Here is a 21413-nt window from a genome sequence, read left to right on the forward strand (position 1 = left end):
AGAGTATGTAGGTAATATTTTGTATTTGGCACTGATATGATGGCTGCTGAAATACTGTGTTCAGTTCTACCTCATGAATAATACAGAAATTCAGGATTTTCCCTGTTGAATAGCTGAAGGGAGCATTCGAAGAATAATGAAAGGATTAGAAAAAATGCCACATAGTAAGGAGCTTAACTGCTTTGCACACTGATAGAAGACGGAGGGGACCTGAAGTACCTGCTTGAAGGACAAAAATTTGTTCAGAATTCTCTAGTCCAGCAGGTGTGGGGTCTGGAAGCTGAAACTCGAAAAAAATCTGATTAAAAATAAATGTCCACTTCTCAATTTGAGGGTCATTAACTATAGAAAAAAATTGCAGAAAGAAATAATGGATTCTACGCCATTAGAAATGTTAAAATGAGGATTATGACAAAGACAATGCTCCATTGGATTTGAGCTAGAAATTAGATAAGGGGTCCCACAGCTTCTATTATGCAGGGGTTTAGAACAGGTGATGTGTAAGGCCTCTTCTGAACCTTGTAACTCTTTCTATGAAATAGCATCCTTGGTAGCACCGTTTAATTTGACAGAGTTACAGTAAGGAATAGTTTGGCTTAAGAAGTAGGAAATAATGATTTGTTAAGCTGACTCAGAACTAGAGAAAAGAACAATGAACCCCTGCTTTTTCTTTTGGATTGTCTGGATTCCTGCTTATCAAGTAACAACCGAGATTTACTCTAGATCTGGTGGAGGTTTAGTGGCTATGAAAAAGTACTTCTGTCAATATGATCCAGTTCCTTATGGAAAGATAGAAGCTATCCCTGAAAAGATCCCAAGCAAGACACAGAACCAACTAGACTCAAAGTTCAAATACTTCTTTTACCTTGACCACTGACCACAGTAACACTTTGATACAGCTCCATGAGACCATAACACAGCTGTGTAGGAACAGATGGATGTGTCCTGCTTCTTCTTCTCTTCTCTTCTCTTCTCTTCTCTTCTCTTCTCTTCTCTTCTCTTCTCTTCTCTTCTCTTCTCTTCCCTTCTCTTCAAGTCTCGAGTACCTTGAAGGATGGAACCTCCACAACCTTTCTGGGCAACCTATGCCAGTGTTTAACCAGCCTTGAGAAAAACAAACAGCAAATCCATACAAACTCCCAAACCTTTCCCTGGTGAATTACTGTATTTATTCACCAGATGAAATGGAACCAAGTAGAGGCGAAGGAGGAGCTTTCATCCTTTTATCAGGATGGAGCTCAATGATGTTCCATAGCATCATAATAAAAAGAATCTGATCTTGAAACCACACTTCATTGATGAAGTGCTTAGGGACATGGTTTAGGGAGTGTTAGGAATGGTTGGACTCGATGATCCAATGGGTCCTTTCCAACCTTGTGATTCTGTGATTCTGTGATTCTGTGATTCATGTTTTAAAGAACAGAAAAGCCTGGCTTTGAGTTACTTGGTGCCAATGTGGTGAGAAAAGTGTGTGTAAGACTTGCTGTTGTTTTAGCCAGAAGTTGACATATTATTCCTATAAGAGAGACTTCTGTATTACTAGAGGTTTTCTTTCACCCTGAAAAAAACACAACCTCTTCGACAAATGCCATAGTTGGGGGCTTTTTTTTTTGCTTTTCTTTATATTAATAATAAAGAGCCCCAGATCACAGTTCAGCCATGCAAAGTCCAGTTCAAAAACCCAACAAGAAATTCTACCTTGACATTATGTTATAATCAAATAGCTAAACTAAAGCACAAGCAGGTCGACATACAAGATATAATGTAATTTGTTCTTAATAAGTTAATACCAACGACTGGGACAGTTGCAAGTCACCACCTTGTTCTAGCCCAACCCTGTGTCATTGAAGAAGTCTCAGCCGCGTCCCATGGACACCACCTCTGGAATTCCGTCCTGTGCTCCTGAACTGACATCATTTCTGGTAGTAAAAAAAAGGATAGAGGGACACATGCAGTGCAATTAGGTCTGAGACAGACTAGGACATAGCTTTGCTTTCTGTATTGCATGCCTATAACAGGAATTTTATCAAGGTTTGATAATGACCAGAGTGCTTTACTGTAAAGTCTATTCAGTGGGTGGCTGTAAGTGCTAGCACAGTATCCTGACACATTTTTCTTTTTTTTTAATAAAAATGCAAATAAATAAATGGGATGTCTCTTGGGAGCTGTTTTGTGTTTCTTAAAAGCTCTGGCTTAGAAAGCGGGATCATAAGGAGGTGTGAAAATGTAATACTAAAGTCTTAATTCTGCCATCATTCCCACAGTCGTACCAGCTGTTCCAGGCAGCAAGAACTGCACCCTGGAGAACGTGAACAGGACAGGAACTAATGGAGCACTGATGCTTTGCACCAACCAAGGACCACATCTGATGTGTTTAGCGCACTAATGGCACCACATAAATAAATAACAACAACACCATCTTCTGAGAGGAGAGGGGTGATGTAATTAAGGGTGAAATTGTGGCCTTTTACAGCAAATGCCAGACTTCTTCACATCAGCCAGGCCTCAATTTCACCATAGAGGTATTTATTTTAATATTGACTTTCTCCTCAGTAACTGTGCACTATTCTGAGAAAGCATCTTTGATAGTCAGAACAGTAACCTTTACTCGCTTGAATAGACCCATTGATTTAATGCCCCAGTTTGCTACAGGCAATGTAACTTTAAAGGCAGCTCTGTGGCTTTAAATTCCAGTAATATGTTTCAACAGGTTTCAAGGGGCTGAAAGCAAAATTTCCAAGGAGAAGCAATGTCTTTTGTGGTGACAGAATTCCACATGGGAGTCTCCAGGTTAAACACACTGTCAATGTGGAAAAGAGGGAATCTTAGGTATAGTTTTGAATACAGTTGGACCTGGCTATAGAAGCAGTTCCCTTCTTATAAAGCAATGGTTTGGGTTTTGAATACCTTCCTGTATAAAACCAGAGCAAAAATGATCCATCAAAATTTTCATGCTTGAAGAAAATATAATGAGCAGTGAAAAGAAAGTGATGGCTAATCTCATACCTGTCTTACTTTCATTTCCTTACCAAATGACTTAGTTTCTAGTAAGTATAACTAGTAAACTACAACCTGGAGTTTTCTAGACATGTTCTAACCACCGTGCAGTGTAGAGGAGCCAAGGGTGAGAAAATATTATTAGTACTATAAAATTGAAGAAGACATAATGTGTAACGATAATGACTGTGATGTAACTATGATTTTCTTGCGTGAAATCATTGCAATATTAATTAAAGTCATATCCCGAGGTTCCAGAGAAGTAGAAAGTTCTCTACTGCTGAAAAAAACCAGTATTTCTACAGCAAGTTTCATTTGTGTAATCTATCCTTCCCCGCGGCTGCAGGTATAATGCGAGGGAAGATCTGGGGACAATCTGGTCCTACAAGAGATTTTGAAATAATTTGATCCTACAAGAGGTTTGGAAAAGACATTGATTTGTCTGTGGCAAGGACTTGTTTCTAGCCCTACATGAAGGTCCCCATCAGTCCCAGCTTGCTGGTGTGGCAATGACCCAATGTGCCAAGGCCATGGCAGAAGGCACCAATGGGGCTTACAAGGCTGTAGGAGCAGGACCGGAGCTGAGAACTGCCAGGGGTCTATCATACAAGCTGTCCACCAGGAATGAAGTTAGATCTTCGTATACACATGGACAACACAGTACAGTTCACAGGAAAGAGGATCAGCATTAAAGGAAGTGTTATCCTGTCACTGATTGGGAGGCTCTATTTGATTCTTCTCTTTGTGTACATTGTGCTGGCAAAAACGATACAATATTGAAGAACAAAAAATGGTTTAGAGTCTTAGTTTTCAAAACATGTTAAATTTATATGTGAAAATTTTATTATACAGTAGTACTTCCTAGACAGCAATAAATCAATGTCGCAATTTTTAATGCATTTAATATTTATAAAGAAAAACAGAAAAAAAATCGTATTATAATCATACAAAAAATTCTTTTAAGAATTTCTTCCATGCTGAAAGTCAGGGTTCTGGTAAATGCCTCTGCCTGTGCAATACTGAATTATAGATACACACAAAATTTCTAAGAGCTTTAATATATTCTATGGTATCTATATCACATATAATATGCAGTATGTTACAGTGTAAAAAAAAGAAATATTCATAGTATGTCATTGACTTTTTCATGACAGGAGTAAAAATTAAAGCAAAGTGCCTAATAGCTGATTTAGGAGTAGTATGTGAAGATATGACTCTTAGAGTCTTGATTTTTTTTTTCTGTAATAGAATATCCCATTCCCCAGAATACATCTTTTCCTTAAAATCCGTATCTTTCTTAGATTTCACAGCTCCACGCTTCTTGCATTACTTTGTTGAAAGGATGATATGTTTCAAAATATACATTTCTGAGTATATCATAAAAATATATCTCCCTTTCCTAATGAAGTAACTTCACTCAATGCATGGAAAGCAAGCAGTAAATTTTAATGTGTTCGAGTATAAGATACACAAGGTCCTAGTTTTTAGTTGAAAAGTACACCAGGGCAGTATTCTGTTTCCAAAAGCAAGTGCCTTTGTCATGCACTACAGTGTATGTGAGAAGCCAATAAAATATCTGACCAAATGGATATTGTTCTGAAATAAATCTCACCTATGAAAAACATCCTCCTGGTCCTATTTGTATGTACAATAATATAAATCAATATTTGCATGAATATGAAAAGTAAAAAATGCATTTTATGCAACTTCTATTTATTCAAAAATACTTCTGTATACCCTTCAAAGTGATCGAAACTGTGAGAATCCCAGGATATTCTGCGGATCAAGCTTTTATACAGCTGCTGTTGAGGATTCAAGTTATTTTCTTATGGTTCCCCAGACAGGACTATTTTTCTTCTGTTGTTTAAGCTTCACATCTAAAACTGCATTTTGTCAGACGTAGGCGGTATGCTTTATAGATAAGCATGATATTTCTTATTTTCTTTTTCTCAAAAGGCATGCACTTTTTTCTTCTTTATCCAAAATCTCTTAATTTTCATCTTCCTAATTCATTAAAATTAGTTTCTGAGAAACATTTCAATATCAATCGCAAAAATTATCATTGAGTTCAAGCGTTAACACCCATTGAAATGAGCAGGAGCAAACTTTGTCTCTTCAAATGTAACATACCTTGATTTCTGTAGTTTAAAAAAAGGCAACTACGCATGAGCTTCCTCAGAAGCTCTTTTTCAGAAGCATGAAAACTTGAAACATATATTTTAAAAAATGAAAGCACGTGTGGTGCAAAATCTGAATCTGCCACAAGAAGAAGATAAATAGCTCAAATGGGTCGGATTTAGGCAATGAACAGTATGTTTGACATCAGTGATTTATACTATTTCCCTTTCATGTTATAATAATTGTCACGAATTGAATTTATGTTGTGCCATTTCCTGTTCAAGCTGCAATCTTTGCTTCAAAAAAAGAAGGTTTCAGAACTTTAATGCCTTCACTGTTCTTGGAAAGATAACAGTAAACGGGACTATTTTATGATTTCATTGCTTGGTTATTCATGTTCTTTCTTTCTCTAGCCTTCAGGGAGAACTAGAAGGAAAGGGCGAGACAAAGAATTGGCTTCCCTTCTAAAACAAAGAATTGGATTGTTGCTGCTGAAGGCAAGAAGTGAGCAGGGAAAAATGATGCTCCCAAAATTACTCCATAACAGGAAACCCTACAAATGTCTCTCATCCTTCTGCTAGATCTGCAGCAATTTGCAGTGTGAGAAGCAGAAAGAGCAGATGTTGGATCAAAGAGGAAAAGTTTACCTAAACAATGAAAAAGTACTCTCCCAGCTTCGTTATACCCAACACATGCCAGACTGCACATAGCCATTACCTGCTAACAGAAAGGCAGAAGATTTCTGTTAAGCATGGTGTTGCCTGATAGTAGCAGAAGCAAATAGAAGCAAACAGTGAACATGAAGAGCGAAATGAATGTCTGATAAGAATTCAGTCTGGAAGCCAGCAAGAAATCATTAAGAATGTCTATTTTTCATTGCAATATCTAATGTGATAATATTGCCTTTATTGACCTGATGAGTGTCTTTCAGGTCTAGAGTCTTTCCTATTGAAGTGTTCATTTCTGGAAATTAAATGTATTGACTTATAAAATTCAACATTGTGCTGAAACAAACAGTAAACAAATTGTCCGAGGTGTTATCTTGCCACCACGGCAGGAAAGCAATATCAGAGAGTGACTTTAGTACGTATTCATTAAATTTGAATTGACACAGAGGCCTACCTTTGCCAAAAGAATATTGTAATGCTCAGTTAATAAAAACTTAATATCCCAGAAAGAAATGCAATTAATATTCATACAAACAGGAATTGGAATACTGGGCCACCTGCTGCATCCAACTTTTCCCCCTTCCTAGGAAGCACACATTTCTTCTTCTTCAAAAACAAGTCACAAAGATATCTTCAGCACCATATTTAGCTAGATGGACTATTCCAGATTAGGAAAGAGAAGAAGTCTCCAAGAGCTTTAAGCAGCACATTCTGCTGCATTTTTCTTCCTTTTCCATAAAGTAAGTAGGAATTGGACGTTGGATGACTTGATGGCAGGGTGCTCCTCAAGCTGTTGCCAATGAGGCAGAGCTGGTGGCCAGGAGGAACCTGTGAAGAACATCCAGAGCCACATGCCTGCTGGGACATCCCTGCACAGCCTCTCCCTGCACAGAGTGCTACAGGATGGGGAAGATTTGGGGAATACACAGGTGAGAGGGCAGGGGAGCTGGGTGATCACCTGCTCTGCTCCCATCTGCAGAGCCAAGGTGAAGACAGAAACTATGCAAGCGGTATTACTCCAGATGTTTCAACAGTTCTCCTTGACTGCCTCCACAGAATAAAAGATCTTTCTAACAAACTACTGCCTACCCACCATTACCTGAATAAAAGGAGAAGGAAAACTGCTGGATTTTTGGCAGGGATTTCCCAGGTAGAAACATGTGCTTGGGGCTGTTTGGAGAGCACTCACAAGCGCTGATCATCCCAGGAAGCACTGTCCCATCAGCTGTGCTCTGCAGAGCTGCTCTGCATATGGGTTGTAAATCTGATACATTAGGAGGACCTCAGATTTACTGTGCAGTGAAGACCATCTGCTCAGTGCATACATGGTATGTGTGATGCTTTCCAGATACACATGTATAGCTGATCTGTCTGGAGTCACCATTTCTATGGAATTTGGGAGATGCTCAGAAAGAAACCTGGTTAGATTTGCTGCTCCAGGGGACCACTGGACATCTGGAAATTTAGGATGGATGGGCAAAGTTAGATATCACCCACAGAAAACTTCCAGAGAGAATATACTTAATAGTCTGATACACTGTAATCTCTTTACCCATAAAACCTTATTTCTTTCTCCTTGACTTTGTTCAATTTGTCCAGGAAATAGAGATCAGTAAATCACAATCCCCGCCCTCTCCTACCTGAGAAAATGACAGCTATGTTGAAAAGACTAAAGGAAATTTAGACTTGGACTTTTTACTCCATCCATCTTCAAAAACACCACATTGTGTCTCTGGTGTTGGATGTTGTATCAAAGGTCTGTAATGATACAGCTTAGCTCTAAAGCCTTAGAGCTGTATTCACTTTCACACACCTTGTTCACCATGTGAACGCATTCATACACCTTATCCTTTTGATCCCAGTATTGTTTGTAAGGTTTCCTTAGCCTACTTCAGAAGATGCTCACAACTCCTATTGTGGCCATTCTCCTGGATTTTTTTTAATCTCAGCTGCACTGAGTATAAAAAAAGTAGAAGTAGAGGAATTGGTCCTGGATGGATTCTGACTACACATCCCAGTTTCACACATTGATAAATCTAGTAAATTCTACTGCAATTACTTCAGAATTACGCTGGAACAGAGTCGGAATTTGCAGGCTAGAGGTTTGGAGTCCAGCTCCCACTTCAGCAGCTACACCACTGTCCCCTTTCCAGTGAGAGGATGTGGAAGGTGACAGGGTGGATGCTAGTGATTCCTTTTGTTGGGCTCTGTGGCATAACTTACATGCTCCTCTGGCAGAATATCACAGAAAGAGTTCCTTGCTCCTGAACAAAGTTAAAATTCTCTCAAATGCACAGCTAAATAAAATGCCTAGGTTTTCAGACACATCTTGTATTAACAGCTCACATTAGGGGAAAAGAAATCTTCTCGTTGTTGAATCCTTTTCCAGGCATAGTTCATTTTTATAGCTGCTTAAGACATTCGTGCAGGGCAGAGCTGTAAGTGATCTGTTCAGCTTTGTTCGTCCTTCAAACCTAAATTGGTCAAACCTAAGTTGGAAGTGGTTTTCTCTTACGATGCAAATTGGAGGTATTAAAAGAAAGGGTGTTTGCGATTATGCTCTTTTGGTGTATAGTGGCTCACACAACCTTTTACCTGCTTTGTGTTTCCTACTATGGACAAATAAGTGGGTTTTTCTTTAAAGCTTGCAGCACAACCTCCTCATTATCACATTTGCTGAAACAGATGGGAAAGCATTTGGAAGGGCTGCTTAAAAAGTGATGCTTTCTACAAAAAGAAAGTTGTATTTAAACACTGTTATTCAAGTTGTTGGGGAGGCAGCAATCTCAGCTTCCCGAATCTGATACATTTGCATAATTTGTCTTTTGTTCTTTGGTTTTCTGCTTGCTGTTCTCATTCCCTCCCAGCCCTCTACAACTCCTCCATGTAGGATATGCTAGAGATAATAGGACTCACTTACTTAATGTATTTCACAACTCAGTCTTAATTCCCAACACCCATTTTACAAGCCATAGTTTATACATTTTTGGGTGGCTTCATTTAGGCTGGATTTCCATTTTCTGAAAGATAACTGTTCAGTTGAATAACCTCTTGAGTTTTACAATTATCCCATACTGTTCTGTGTTTCTTTTGCTTTCCTGCTTCTTTTCTTGTTTTGCTTTATTCTTTTTCCATGCCTTCTGTGACTGTTAAGAGATACTCTAAGACTTTTAATTTTGCTTCTTTTGATGTAAAGCTTTTTTCTTTTTTTTTTTTTTTTTTTGAATGGGTAGGCAGCTGGTGTTCTGTGACAAGAGCAGTAATTTTCTTTCTGATGAATAGTTTATTTGAGGAAAAATGCAATTCTGGTTGTCCCAAAACTATTAACAAATTTAGGTCAAATTCATGAAATAGTTTTGGCTGGAAAAACAGCAGCTTTGATAAGTTATATTAGCAAAACTGCTGGATAAGGAGTCAGCTACCTTTCATCTGTTGGTTTTCAAGCTCTCTCAACTCTAATTCTCTGAATTTCCTCTTTTGGAGGGATGCTTAATGCACATCTCTGAAGGCTTTAAGTGCTCACCATCTTGCACTGTGGGGTAGCGTCTGAGGTGAGTCCCCAGACCCACTCCAGTACACAATGCATTCTTATTGACTTAGAGCGTATTTAAATACTTAATGGAAAATGAATCTGCCTCAACAGGTGGGACTGAGGAAAACCCAGATCAAAATTAAGTATAACCAGGTGGCAGAGATCTCCACATTGGAGGGGGAAATGAAAGGTCAAGATTCCTTGGTGAAGTAAGGATTGCATCCACTTTAGTCACCCCAGGACCATTCTATAAAACCGTCTCCTGTGACAATTTTGAAATTTGAATCTCTCACTTGCCTTTTTGGATTAATGAATTGATAAAACCAAGTTCAATAATTCTGTTAGATGTCAGATCACTCCAAGGCTGTTTATTGTCCATAGATTTAGTTTGAACACATTTCCTACAGCATATAGGAACAGTTACGACTTAGCCCCTAAATGATAAATGTTTTTACTAGTTAGTCAGCAGTCCACGTCTACCACAGGATCAGACTAAAAAATGCCTATAAAATCTTGGACCTGAAATTCATACAATATGGTTGGTTAAGATACAGAATACTCCCACCTGGAGTACTGTGTCCAGTTCTGGAATCCTCAATACAAGAAGGATATGGAACTATTGGAACGAGTCCAGAGGAGGCCATGAAGATGATCAGAGGGCTGGAGCACCTGAAGAAGAGAAGGCTAAGGGGAGACCTTATAGCAACCTTCCAGTACCAGAAAGGGCTACAGGAAAGCTGGGGAGGGGCAGTTTACAAAGATGTGGAGTGATAGGATGAGAGGGAATGGCTTTAAATTGAAAAAGGGAAGATTTAGACTAGACATGAGGAAGAAATTAATCATGATGAGGACGGTGAGACACTGGCATAGGTTGCCCAGGGAAGTTGTGGCCACCCCATCTTGAGAGGTGTTCAAGGCTGGGTTGGATGGGCCTTGGGCAGCCCAGACTAGTGGGAGGTGTCCCTGCCCATGGCAGGAGGGTTGGAATTAGATAATCTTTAAGGTCCCTTCCAACCCAAACCATTCTATGATTCTATGAATCTATGATTCTATGAAGATGATGTAATTTGGCCCCGACTGACAAGCAGTAACCTGTTTTATACTGTTTTGAATCATACCTTGTGTTTTCTTGGGATTTTCAATTTCCTCAATTTGATGTCTTTAAAAAATTCTGTTACACCTGAAAAAGTCCAGGATCACCATCAGACAGGGCAGCATTTTTCTTTGCTCCTTCCTTGTTAATACCCAGACAAGAACAACATTTAGAACTGATTAGAAACAGTTCTAAAGTATAAAAGGAAACAAATAGCTTCTTCAGTACAGGACTTTAAAAGTCCATGTTTTACTAATTAACCTTTTGGTTAAGTTAAAAGTTTGCTCTCATTCTTGGTTAATATGTATTACACCAGTATGGGAGGAGCTTGGCCCCTCCTTCTGCTCCCTAGTCCTGTGACTACTTTTTTCTTTATGTATCAGTACTAAAATTTTGCTACTCTTAACTTCAGCATTATAGTTATTGACAACAATATCCTTTCATTTCTTGCAAATGCCTGCAATTTTCTTTTAAATTAAATTAAATTAAATAAGTCTAGTGGTGTGTTTCAGATCAAGCAAACCAAAATATCAAATGACTGAGACTCATTGTCCATCAGTTCTCCTCACTATTTCAATCCACACCATGTTCTAGACAACGACGTGTTTTGGTTATGTTCGTAGTATGCAGACCTTGGCCCTGAGTCTCCTCTGAGTCCTGTGAAGTGATCTTATGACTAGGTGCATATCTTTCCGTTCGAAGTACCTGAAATAACATTTAGCTGTGCTGTAGAAGGGTTCTTGCTTTGTACCAGGAAACCAGCATTTGTATTGCATAGCCTGGGATGTGGCATGATGGCATGTAGGGGTGTTCAAGGGTGCAGTTCCACCTGGATAATAGTGCATGACAGTCTAAGGTGGAAGGAGAAAAACCTGAGGTGTATAGCCTACAGAGGATGGTCTCTGAAGTGCTCGATGACTAAGACCTGAAGGGTTCTCTTGAAGAGAGGTTTTGACAGGGGCAAAGTTATGCCATCAGGTGTGCTAGCAGTGAAAAGGCAGGGAAGATGACTTCTCCAGTGCTGGAACTTGCTCCTTGTCCATGTTTTCTACAACAATAAAATGCAGCACTAAGTGCTTACATAATAACAATCATTACTGTTAATTTTATATTTTACAATTTCTAGTCTTCCCCTTCCATTGCTATGTTCTACAAGAAGGCTGAAATCAGTCATGTTCTGACAGTGATTCTACTTGTTTCTTGACACAACTTGAGCATGTTGCTTTCCTTTAGGATGAAAATAACCTCAGTTGTGTTTCCAAGCACTGTTAGTCTGAGACATCAAAGAATTCTTTGACTGATGAGAAATCTGAACACTATATGTACATACACAAAACTGTCCTTTGTCATTATTTTAATAGACTTTGTTGACTCTTTCATTTCCTTCAGACGTTGACCTAACAGAGGTATATGTCTATATATATCAACTCATTCACCTCGATGGAGCTACTGAAGGTTTAAAGGTAAGTATGAACCTTATTAAACCAGAGCCTTAATACGCTCCTCCTTGTCAGTGACAAGCACTATGAACATGCAAAGTAGCCCTTTTCTGACTTACAGATAGTTCTCTCTAACTCTCTCCAAGTTCACAACGTTTGTATATATTTGGGGTTGTGTCTACAATGTAGTTGCCAGCTTATCTCAGGATGATTTAGAGTGCTTATACAACCTGTCTAGTCAGTAAGGAGTTTAAATATATGTCTTCACTTTGGGGGAGTGCAGGCTTGTACTGTTGTCTACACAGAAGTCAACCATGGAATAGGATGAGAGGTGGAACGGCTTTTGAAGAGATCTGTAGCTGTGCCATTGCAGAACAGCACAACGGTAGTTCAGTCTGGTAAGTCTGAACAGCACTTTGATGAGAGCTATGGATCTATTGACTTAGGTCAGTACCAGTCTAGGGATTGCTGCACCATGATTGTCGCATGGCATTGATATCCTCATTGGCTTTTCCAAGTCTGTTGTTTACTGTACTTTTCTTTGTAGGTGCCATTCTCCTGCATGGTGAGCCTCTGCTCACGTGCCCAGAGCAAACCTAGAGCCCAAGGCAGGAACATCTCCATAGCCCCACTGCTTACTAGAACAGAGGTACCTGTTTGAGATGGTACCGGGCATCTCCATTTGTGTGGAGTTCCCCTTCTCCACTCTTACAGCAAAGACTGAGTGTGCATGGTTAATGCGCTGTGGCAGCCAGTAACTCCTGCCCTCTGTTAATGGCAAAGCCCAAGTGCCTGGAGCACTCTGGCGAGACTGACGACCCAGCTTCTGTGATCTGCTCATCCTGAGGACGTTTTGGCCCACAGAGTTGGGGATTTAAAGTATGATATAACTAAGTAAGTACACGTTAGTCTGGAAAGCTTTTTTGAATACTTAAGCTATTAAGAACCGTCAGACTGAATTTTTCATAAATTTTCTCACTAGATTTTATTTAAAATTTTGAATTACAAGTTTTTAATGCTTATTTAGAAATTTATAGCATTGGTTTGCCTCCATGAAAAGACATCTTTGCCTTTTGGAGCAAAATATTTCAGTGTATTTTTAGTGCTAAACAGTAGTGAAGATAAACCATTCAAAAATGTTTTCTGTCAATTGCTTTTATTGGATTTCCATTCTACAAACAAGTAGAAATCAGAGATATTATTCTGATTTGAAAAGGGTTTGTTTTTTTTTTTCCAAAAGAGTTTGGAATATCCATAGGATAGAAATTATCCTTTTTCTTTTAAGAAGCTACTCAAGCTGGGCTGAACAAATCATTTCCCTCAGCGGTGAACCCAAACGGGGCTCAGATCCTCACGGCGTGACATGCTGTGCTGTGCTGCCTGTGTGTGGGGCAGCCACAGCCGCGATCACTCCTTCAGTGATTTGTGGAGGAGTTCTCTTTAGGATCAGAGGATAAGGTTTACATGTGTCCTATGTACAAATCATTTTAGAAAAAACTTTTTTCCAGTGAGTTTCTTTTTTTTTTTTTTTTTTACATCAAAGAGAATGATCAGACCTTGGGAAACACAATATTAACTTCTGGTTTTAATAAAAGATAAATACAGAAACAAGATGCAAATGAAAGAAATAGTCAAATCTGCCACAAATGTTCTGAGATCTGGTAAACATTTCATCTCTGGATTGTATAAAAATACAACAACGGACAAAGACATTCATTATGGAAACGAGGGACTGCAGAGGGCTGAGCAAAAATGTTAGTGAAAGTTATTTTATAAAGACTCCTCGTTTGAAAGCCTGTTGAATAAAACAAAACAGCTTGTATGCTTCCACTTCAAAATGAGCTAAATAGTCTAAATACATTCTTGTTCAGGTTTTTTTTTTTCCTAATTGCTAAACAGTTGTTTTTTTTCCTGTCATGTTTGGAAATAACTCTTGCCTTCAGAATAAGTCCAAAGAGAAGAATTCCCTTGTTTTGCCTGTTTCCTAGTCCTGATTGGCAATTCTGTCATTCAGCATCCTCTGAAGACAGGCACAGGTGCACTGACCCTTGTGGAAGAGGGAGGGTTGCATCATTTTATGCCTTCCCCTGGGATTGTTCTTTATATTCTACTTTACTGAAGCTGTTCATCGAAGTTGTGTCCACAAAGCCAAAAGTGCTGCTATGGAGCTTGGTACCCTGCGATGTGCACTACATCCGACCCAGCAAAGAGAATAAACACACGTGCAGATGAGTGTACACGGGCATCAGGCAGGCGAACAGACTCGCTGCACCTTACGGGGCAATTTGTGTGCTTAAAAAGCACGTGGAGCATATGTTTAGTGAACCATGTCACATTCTTGTTACAGGCTAAAAATTCCAAAGTAAAATGTGTAGACAAGCCTAGTGTGAGAGCCTATTTAAGGAAATTGTCTCCGAGTCCTGGAGCCATCTGTGATATAAAAGTATACTGCATGGACTCCTCGAATAAAAGGATTCACTGGCAGGGCTTGCTGGAAATCTCAGTCGGAGATGCTTTTCATCCAGCAGGCATATAGATCTTCCACACGATGAATCAGATTTACTGAGAACGTCTGCTGTTTGGAAGTGATTTCAGGCCTGAAGAATGTCATACTGGAGGCCTGATTTGATCCAGGGAAGGGAGTGGGGGTCACATGCTGCAGGAGCAGACTTGATGTGCTTGTGGGCTGACCTCTAGAAGTAATAATCATAAGTAAGAACCAGTTCAAGGGCTGTAGGCAAGTATCACTTGGAAACTAATTACAGCTCTGGTTGAGCACAGCGCTGAAGTTTCCCTTGTAGGGTGCAGCACTGATTTAGTTGGTATGTTAATACAGAAGTCTAAATTAAATCAGGCTTGTGTCAGTGCTATCGAAGAGGCACATTCACTTAGCCCTGCAGTTTTATAAAATGCAAAGAAAGAAAACCATATGGCAGATTAGGGCAAATTGCTTTAAAAGTGTGGCTGAGAGCCAAGGGAGAGAGAGTGAGCTTCAGAGAGCATTCATGTCTGTTTGAAATATGGCCACTTTCACTCTACTGCTTTACACGCTTGGAAGCGGAAGGCTCATTTCCCTGTGAGATGAAATGTATTTAATACTCCACATGTCTAAAAAAAAGTAAGGTGTCCAGTATTTGTTGAAGTTACAATAAAAACTTTTTTCTTTTTTTAATTGGGATGGGAGTTACTGCTGAAGAATGACTAAAAGAGCTCATTGCAAGCCCAGGAGCATTAAGGGGGGAAATGCACACATATAATAAGCAACACTTAGTTGACAGTCCTGGCTATTATTACTGCACAACAGTGACTACAAGATTTATGTAGGAACTAAGATCATGCAGTATTGAAAGAAAACACAATAATGATCCCTGCCCCAAAGAGCTTTCAATATAGTTTTATTTTCTGAGCCATGAGAAGCAATAAGGAAATGAAACAGAAAGGACAATAAATAAATAGCACTTCGAAAACCTCTTTCATTTTAATAACCTAGAAATATGTCCTAGCACTTTGTCATTCAGAATAAGGAGGAAAAATGAAAGATTGCATTTTCTTTGTAGGAATTTGGCTTTGTTTCACAGTTTCCCTGAGTCATTGCGCCAGCTTTGTGTGGACACCCCATGGATGCCTAGGACTGCTAATACTCTGCAACACGTATCAGTGAACGAGTACTGAAACGCACAGTGATCGCAGGGAGCACCTGGGTCCTCAGCAGTGCTCACTGCAGCAGCCAGAGGTACCCTCCAGCTTGCAGGACAGCTTTCCTCACATAACCAGGATGATGGGTGAGACTTCTTTATTGTACAGGTCCTAAACTCTTCTTAGAGGAGCATCAAGCCAGAAAGCTCTCAAGCTGCAGCTTCAAGTGGTTGCAAGTCCAGATCTGTATAGGATCTTTGAATTTCTTTTCCTGAAGCCCCATCTCCTCTAACTGCAATCAGGACTGTCCAGCTCATGTCCAGGAGGACTACTTCACCTGCCCCTGAACAGTGCAGGTCCTCCTGTGCCACCTTAGGGGGTGACTCCACCAGCTGTCATACTACCATCACAACACTGCAGCCAGCCTACAATCCATTCCCAACCCTGCATCTAGCTCTCTGCTCCAAGCTTCAAAAATTCTTGGTCTAACTGCTGAAAACACTTTTGGAGGCCTCTGTCTTGTGTGCAGGGCTGTGCTGCTCTGTGTCACCAGCGTGGCGTACCCAGCAGATACTGCTCTGGTTTCCATGGTAACGCTCTTCGTGCATTTATAGTCTCTCACTTACAGCCTTCATTAGATTTAACATTCAAAGAGACAGTGATTAAAACATGACATTCCTAACACACCGAAAAATCCATTTTGTACAAAACCCTATTATGTGGCATAGACAAACGGGTTGATGGCCAAATTAGTTAATAGAAATTTCAGATGACATTGGAACAGACCACAAAAGGAAGAATTCGTATAAAGTTAAACGTCTAAGTGAACCTCTCACAAACTTAGCGATGCAGACTGGAGAATTGTGGTATATCAGGCATGTCTCACATAAACTATGTTGGCTGAATCCAAATTTAACCTCAAGTGACCTCATTTTAATCTTTCCCAGTAGTGATCTTAAAAGGTATCGAGGTACTAATGAACGAAAATGTTTTTCTAGCTGGAGAGGCAGCGGTAGTATCTTGGAGGACAATGAATGTCTCTTTCTCCTCACTAATTCCCATCCCTCAGCTAGATGGACCTCGCTGGGGACTAGGACTTGTATATGGTGGTTTGTGATGGAAACAGCAGTGCAGAATGGTTCTGAGTTTCCAGCTGAAATTCCCCCGCTCCTTCAAAATCATTGATCGCTAGTTTCTATTCCAGGACTTTCTGCTCTCCACTTATCATCCTACAACACAAGAACTATATCCGTTTGTCTTTCCTGCCTTTGGGCTGAAGATCTCCACTAATCGCAGACACTGATCCACAGCAGAGTCCTACCATGGGAGAGGGACAGAGGTGTGGGTCAGAAACTCAGGGCAATCAGTAGCACAGAAGAAATATGACTATCATCAAAGCTACCACAACTGAAACTGTAACTAATAAAACGGGAGGAGGGAGACTGATAAAATCCATACTTAGAACAGCTGAACTATCCTGGTACCGGTGCACAGCTCATTCCTGATTCAACTCCCTAATGATACTTATTTCCATATACCTCCTGCTTCTGCTTCACTCTGTATCTAAGCACAGAGGAGAAATACCTGGTTTTCTTGGAATCATAAACCCAGCTCCCACCCAAGGTGTTGCATCTGCATAGCCTTTCAAGTAGAACACAGTTAAGGGTCTGGCTGGACACCAAGCGGTCACCTAGCCTGCTGTTCTTCAACTCTTTTTAACCCTACTTTAGGATAACGCTTTTGAAATTATGCCAGGGATCATCCAGTACAACATTGCCGTGGTGGTTTTCATTTATATCCGAATAAAATTCAGCTACCCTGGGAAAAGTCTACAGTGACTTTTATTTTTCCCCATTTTGTTTTCAAGCTTGCGTGCCTGGAAATATATGTGTGTGCATTTATATTTTAAAGCTTTTGAAGTTGTTTCAGAACAATTGTGAAAGCACCTTGTGATGTCTTACAGATCACCAAATGGTCCACAGATCACAGCTTGAGAAACATTCATCTACATTTCATGTCTATATTGGATGGAGATGAATTGCACCTTAAGGCTGTCTCTACACTCACAAACTAAACATGACCAGGAAACAGCGCTGGGCACTGGAGTTCAATCATCCCTACCCAAGAATTGTTAGAACAATTTCTGGTGTAGCTTTGGCCTGCACCAACTATTGCTTTACCAAATGACTGCTGGGCACAGCTCAGAGGTCAGCATCAGTGAGGAACCATTCTCAATATGAATTTTCTCTGTGGCCACTGTTTTGGAAGGTAAGAGAAACTGCAGGCACAGACCTAGTCAGAATAACCCAATTTGGCATTACTGCGAGGCAATAAGCCCGATACTGTTTGTCTTACTCATGTTTATTGCAGTTGAAGTGGTAGATACTCAAATATGGTCAGGTGAAATACCGACTATCTCTCTGTCCTCCATCTCAGAAGATGTCACCACATTTTATCCTGTCACCTGTCACTACAGAACTAGAATATTTCCTGATAACTCAGACAAGTGATAGAGTCTTCACCAGATTTCATAGTCCTTAGGATCAAACTGTTTGGTATAGTGTTATCATAAGGCATTGCCTTTCCTTTAATAGGTTTAATTAAGCATTTATTTAATGAGATTGAGGAGTTGAAATATGTACCAGAAAATCTAATATCACCTTTATGGAAATTAATTTGCTTTCATTTTAGGTATCTAGAAATGTATTACATTCTAGCCTAGTAATATAGGGTTTTATTGTACCTATAGACTGTGATAATCTCTAGAGGGTGATTCCTCCCAGACAAAGTAGACATTTGAGGATGTAGAATTACTCTAGGGAGGATTTATGGACACTTTTCATGGTCATAAAAAGACACAAGACAAAATTTTCAGGTGATTTAGTACACATTTCAAACAAAAATAGTGAAATAGAGTTTCAGAAAGGAAGTGAATAACTGAAACAGAACAGAATATTTAGGAAGGCAATGTTATCAAGGCTACAGTGATTTCGCTCATATTTTACTTTGAATTCAACTAAAAGCTGTACAATTGTTTTTCCACAGCAATGTAAGATAACCTTATCTAAAAGACTGAGAAATAATGGGTTTGAATCTTGACTGTGCTTCAGCATTCTACATAAAAGATGTACATTTATATCCCACTATACTTTCTGTGATTCATTCTTTCAAGCATTAGTCGCTTGCAGCAAGGAGTCTATGTATTTATTCACTGAAGAGTGTGTCTCCATGGTCAGTGTTTCTCAAGGTGCTACCATAAATAGCTACAAATAAATAATAACCTGGGTCTTTTCTCTCTGTTTTTTCTAGCTAACGATGCAGTCATTCCTTAACTTGGATCTTTCCTCAGAAGGATTTCCTATGATCATATGAAACACACAGGGGAAAATAACTCAATACTCGCTCAGAGTTCCATCTGCTCCCAAATCACTGTTTTATATCTTGAATACATCTCCCGTGATGCCTTTATTTTGTAATTGGGCAGAAAGCAAGATTTATCCAATTGCCAGATTAATCCTGTGTGTATCATATCATGCACATAGTTCAAGAGCCCTTATCAAGTTTTGGAGCAGATTATCTGGGAGAGTTCAAATGGTTACCATTCATTATGCTGCAGCTGTATTCTGCCAGAACACAAAGGACCCGTGAGTTTCAGTACAAATCAATAGATGATCTTTCTTGGTAAAGAAAACCTCACTTTCTGTTGATATTTTCCAATAAAACTGAACGAGAAAAAGAAAACAGGATTTGGGCAGATGGTGGGGACAGGCTGAATGCTGCTTATTCTGCTTCAGAACATCCGTCAGACTCACTGCCAGGAGCAGTCCTCACTGAAAAAATGGTGTTTCTGCATTATTTTTCAAACATAATTTTGAAAAGCTTATAATTCTTCATCTAGCCTGCGAAAATGCCAAAACCGGTGCTACACCTCGAGCCATTGGAAGCCTTCTCACCCACAGCTATTCTCAGTGGCTGGAGGCTGGGCTGCCTCGCCGTGGAGGAGATGAGAAGACACCACCACGGCCAAGAACAGATGCTCCCATTAAGAGGGGACAGATCCAAAGAGATGCCAAACGCCCTGTTGAGTTCAGCAGGAGTCAAGACTGTTCAGCATCTCAGCTGATCAAGTCCTAGGAGCTCGACACTCACAGCCTTTATTTTGCACAGCACCCAAAAGCAGTTAGTCTTGTTCCTTTCAGCAGGACTGAATGCAGGACTCATGCATGCATGAGTGAGCTCTGCTCAGGACAGGAGGGTTGTGAAAATGGGCTCAGCTGTGAAGTACCGACTCTCTGTTATTGCGATGAATGTCACCGTTGGGAAATCATTGTCATAGGAGTCTGTAAGCCATGTCCCTCCATTATATCTGATTTGAATATATTTGAATAAATTTAGGAAGCAATTCCTTTCAGCAGTAGACAGTACAACATAGACAATAAACAATAACACTCTGCTTTTCAGACATAGTAATTATACTTAAAGACTGAAGTGAAACCTGAGGATTTCCAGCCCTAGCAGTGCTGAGTCGTTTCCATTTTCACAGGGCTGTGGTTTTGAAGGTGAGGGACATGCTGTGTTCAACCCAACACACTCCTCTTTACCCCCAGTTTGTCTCTGAGAGCAATTGCTTGCTTTCTGGTTTTGCATTCTCACCCTTTTTTCCATGCCTGCCCTAGGCTGTCACTGACGTACTTTACCTCCCTTTGAGGGTCCAGGTATACTCGCTTTCCTGTGCAGCTGGTGCCAATGTAGCTTCATGGATCCCTTGACAAGGGAAGCCCTGAGACTCAGCCAGCTGGCATCACCTTTGCCAAAACCTGAAAATGTTCTCAAACTTTTCAGCCCCTGTCTGGAAACTCATAGATCCTATGCTCTTGTCTAGGTTAAGTTTGCATGTGTAACAACACGCAGAGTGCTTGATTTTGCTGGTGAGCAAAGGGCCAAATGCTTTCCAGGGAAGCACGCCCCAGATGTGAAAGGCTGTACTTTCATTGTACAGTATGTACAGAAAAAAAAGTGTATTTTCATTGAGGCAACCTTGATTTACCAGTAATGTTTCTGTCTGAACAGTTTTTGCATATGGTTGTTATGAAAGAAGATTTACTTTAAAAGAAAGGGATTTGGGAAAAGAAAATATTGCTTTTATGTTTATTTCATCCTGTTTATTTCCTGAATCTGGCAGCATTTGCTATATGATCAGCAGAGTAGTTTCCAAAGCCCTGGCAGAATTATTTTACCCTATTGTCTGTTTGAGTCTTTCACACAGAAACAGGAAAGAGAAAAACGCTTTTGTAGAAAAGTTTTTCATAGCTTGTGAAATACAAACAACAAATTATTGTTGTTATTCTTGTCCTTCCTCCTCTCCATCTTATAACTTATTACATTTTTGTCGCAGTACTTCTGCAGACTTTGTCTATGCTTTGTCCACCACAATGATATAGCTGTCTAGGTGAAGTTATGCTGGTACAACCCCCAATGTAAACAGCTTTGCTCTGCTTTAAGCACAGCTTTTCAATTTAACTGAAATCTCTTCTTAAGAGTCATAAACAGGCCAAAAAAAGCCACTCTGATATTGGATTAAGACTGATCAATTTGAGGTTTATTTGTATTCTACTCTCAATACCTTTTACCTATAGACCAGATCATATCTCAAGCTCTTTTGAGAGAAACTTTGTAAGCTTATATCACGTTCTTCGGCCTTAAGCTTGCCTTTGTCCACACCCAGACGGAGGATAAACTATCTGACCATATTGTGTGATGTTTAGCCCAAGCTAATAAACCTCATTGAGGCCCAGGGCTTAATTGGTTATAAGTGCAAAAGCAAATGCATGTCTATTTGTTATTCCACGAAGATTAGACACAATGAAACAACGTTGTTCACAGTATAAAATGCAGACGTGTAAAATATCTTAACTTCTATCATAGGCTGC

Source organism: Cuculus canorus, chromosome 3 (assembly GCF_017976375.1).
Source record: "Cuculus canorus isolate bCucCan1 chromosome 3, bCucCan1.pri, whole genome shotgun sequence".
NCBI lineage: Eukaryota > Metazoa > Chordata > Aves > Cuculiformes > Cuculidae > Cuculus > Cuculus canorus.